Consider the following 4,140-nt stretch of genomic DNA (forward strand, 5'->3'; position numbering starts at 1 on the left):
ACCTTTTGAAGCTCTTCGTATGTTTCACACCTTTTCAGGTTCTTCATGTTTTTGAGCACCACTTCATGCTGCTCCTGTTTTTCAAACCGTTTCATGCTCCTCATAGTTTTAACACATTTTGACGCTGTTCATATTTTACAGCATTTGAGGCTCTTCATGTTTTTCAACACCGCTTCATGCTCCTCCTATTTTTCAGACCGTTCCATGCTCCTCATGTATTTCACACCTTTGGAAGCTCTTCATAATATTCACACCTTTTCAGGCTCTTCATGTTTTTCAACACCGTTTCATGCTCCCCCAATTTTTCAGACCGTTCCATGCTCATCATATTTTGGACACCTTTTGAAGCTCCTCATAATTTTCACACCTTTTGAAGTTCTTCATATTTTTCACACCTTTTGATGCTCTTCATATTTTTCACAACTTTTCAGGCTCTTCATGTTTTTGAACACCGTTTCATGCTCCTCCTATATTTCAGACCATTTCATGCTCCTTATATTTTTGACACCATTTGAAGCTCTTCATATTTTTCACTTAATTTCAGGCTCTTCATGTTTTTCAACACCGATTCATGCTCCTCCTATTTTTCAGATCGTTTCATGCTCCTCTCCTTTCTGACACATTTTGAAGCTTTTCAAATATTTCACACATTTTCAGGCTCTTCATATTTTTCAACACAACTTCATGCTCCCCCTATTTTTCAGACCGTTTCATGCTCATCTCATTTTTAACATCTTGTCAAACTCTTAATATTTTTCCAAGCTTTTGAAGCTCTTCATATTTTCCACACTTTTTCAGGCTCTTCAGGTTTTTCAATACCGCTTCTTGCTGCTCCTAATTTTCAGACCGTTTCATGCTCCTCACATTTTTGACACATTTTGAAGCTCTTCATATTTTTCAAACCTTTTCAGGCTCTTCATGTTTTTGAACACCGCTTCATGCTCTTCCTATTTTTGACACATTTTGAAGCTCTTCATATTTTTCACACATTTTCAGGCTCTTCTTGTTTTTGAACACCGCTTCATGCTTCTCCTATTTTTCAGACGGTTTCATGCTCCTCATATTTTTCACACCTTTTGAAGCTCTTCATATATTTCACACCTTTTAAACCTCTTCATGTTTTTTAACACCGCTTCATGCTCCTCCTATTTTCAAGACCGTTTCATACTCCTCATATATTTCATACCTTTTGAAGCTCTTCATATTTTTCACACTTTTTCATGCTCTTCATGTTTTTCAACAACACTTCATGCTCCTCCTATTTTTTAGACCGTTTCAAGCTCCTCATATATTTAACACCTTTTCTAGTTCTTCATATTTTTCACACCTTTTCAGGCTCTGCATGTTTTTTAACACCGCTTCATGCTCCTCCCATTTTTTAGACCGTTTCATGCTCCTCATATTTTTGACACCTTTTGAAGCTCTTGATATATTTCACACCTTCTCAGGCTCTTCATTTTTTTGAACACCACTTCTTGCTCCTCCTATTTTTCAGACCGTTTCATGCTCATCTCATTTTTGACACCTTTTGAAGCTCTTCATATATTTGACACCTTTTGAAGCTCTTCATATTTTTCACACTTTTTCAGGCTCTTCATGTTTTTCAACAACACTTCATGCTCCTCCTGTTTTTTAGACCGTTTCAAGCTCCTCTTATGTTTGACACCTTTTGAAGCTCTTCATATTTTTCACATCTTTTCAGGCACTTCATGTTTTTGAACACCGCTTCATGCTCCTCCTATTTTTCAGACTGTTACATGCTCCTCATATTTTTGACACCTTTTGAAGCTCTTCATATATTTCACACCTTTTCAGGCTCTTCATGTTTTTGAACAATGCTTCATACTCCTCCTATTTTTCAGGTCGTTTCATGCTCCTCTTTTTTTTGACACCTTTTGAAGCTCTTCATATTTTTCACTCCTTTTCAGGCTCCACATGTTTTTGAACAGCGCATCATGCTCCTCCTATTTTCAGACCGTTTCATGCTCCTCATGTATTTCACACCTTTTGAAGCTCTTCATATTATTCAACTCCTTTTCAGGCTCTTCAGGTTTTTGAACATCATTTCATGCTGCTCCTACTTTTCAGATCGTTTCATGCTCCTCATATTTTTGACACCTTTAGAGGCTCTTCATATTTTTCACACCTTTTCAGGCTGTTCATGTTTTTCAACACCGCTTCATGATCCTCCTCTTTTTCAGACCGTTTCATGCTCCTCATATTTTTGACACTTGTTGAAGCTCTTCAGATATTTCACACCTTTTCAGGCTCTTCATCTTTTTCAACACGACTTCATCCTCCACATATTTTTCAGACGACTTCATGCTCATCTCATTTTTGACACCTTTTGAAGCTCTTCATATTTTTGACACCTTTTGAAGCTCTTCATATTTCTCACACTTTTTCAGGCTCTTCATGTTTTTCAACACCGCTTCATGCTCCTCCTCTTTTTCAGACCGTTTCATGCTCCTCATATTTTTGACACCTTTTGAAGCTCTTCATATATTTCACACATTTTCAGGCTCGTCATTTTTCTGAACACCACTTCATGCTCCTCCTATTTTTCAGACCGTTTCATGCTCATCTCATTTTTGACATCTTTTGAAGCTCTTAATATTTTTCACACCTTTTGAAGCTCTTCATATTTTTCACACGTTTCAGGCTCTTCAAGTTTTTGAAACCGCTTCATGCTCCTCCTATTTTCAGACCGTTTCATGCTCCACATATTTTTGACACCTTTTGAAGCTCTTCATATACTTCACACCTTTTCAGTCTCGTCATTTTTCTGAACACCACTTCATGCTCCTCCTATTTTTCAGACCGTTTCATGCTCATCTCATTTTTGACACCTTTTGAAGCTCTTCATATATTTCACACCTTTTCAGGCTCTTCCTGTTTTTCAACAAAGCTTCATGCTCCTCCTATTTTTCAGACCGTTTCTTGCCCCTCATATTTTTCACACCTTTTGAAGCTCTTCATATTTTTCATGCATTTTCAGGCCCTTCATGTTTTTCAACAACGCTTCATGCTCCTCCTATTTTTCAGACCGTTTCATGCTCCTCATATTTTTCACACCTTTTGAAGCTCCTCATATTTTTCACACCTTTTGATGCTCTTCATATTTTTCACACCTTTGCAGCCTCCCCATGTTTTTCAACCCGGCTTCATGATCCTCCTGTTTTTCAGACCGTTTCATGCTCCTCATATTTTGACACGTTTTGAAGATCTTCATATTTTTCACACATTTTCATGCTCTTCTTGTCTTTCAACACCGTTTCATGCTGCTCCTATTTTTCAGATCTTTTCATGCTCCTCATATTTTTGACACATTTTGAAGCTCTTCATTTTTTTCACATCTTTGAAGCTCTTCCTATTTTTCACACCTTTTCAGGCTCTTCATGTTTTTTACACCGCTTCATGCTCCTCCTATTTTTCAGACTGTTTCATGCTCCTCCTATTTTTGACACCTTTTGAAGCTCTTCATATTTCACACCATTTCAGGCTCTTCATGTTTTTGAACACCGTTTAATGCTCCTCCTATTTTTCAGACCGTTTCATGCTCCTCATATTTTTGACACCTTTTGAAGCTCTTCATATTTTACCCACCTTTTCAGGCTCTTCATGTTTTTGAACACGGTTTCATGCTCCTCCTATTTTTCAGACCGTTCATGCTCCTCATGTATTTCACACCTTTTAAAGCTCTTCATATTTTTCACACCTTTTCAGGCTCTTCATGTTTTTCAACACCACTTCATGCTCCTCCTATTTTTCAGAGAGTTTCATGCTCCTAATGTATTTCACTCCTTTTGAAGCTCTTCATATTTTTCACACCTTTTCAGGCTCTTCATGTTTTTCCACACCACTTCATGCTTCTATTTTTCAGCTCGTTTCATGCTCCTCATGTATTTCACACCTTTTGAAGCTCTTCATATTTTTCACACCTTTTCACTCTCTTCATGTTTTTCAACACCATTTCATGCCACATCTATTTTTCAGACCGTTTCATGCTCCTCATATTTTTGACACCTTTAGAAGCTCTTCATATTTTTCACACCTTTTCAGCCTCTTCATGTTTTTCAACACCACTTCATGCTCGTCCTATTTTTCAGACCGTTTCATGCTCCTCATATTTTTGACACC

This window comes from Dama dama, unplaced genomic scaffold (assembly GCF_033118175.1).
Source record: "Dama dama isolate Ldn47 unplaced genomic scaffold, ASM3311817v1 ptg000109l, whole genome shotgun sequence".
Classification (NCBI taxonomy): domain Eukaryota; kingdom Metazoa; phylum Chordata; class Mammalia; order Artiodactyla; family Cervidae; genus Dama; species Dama dama.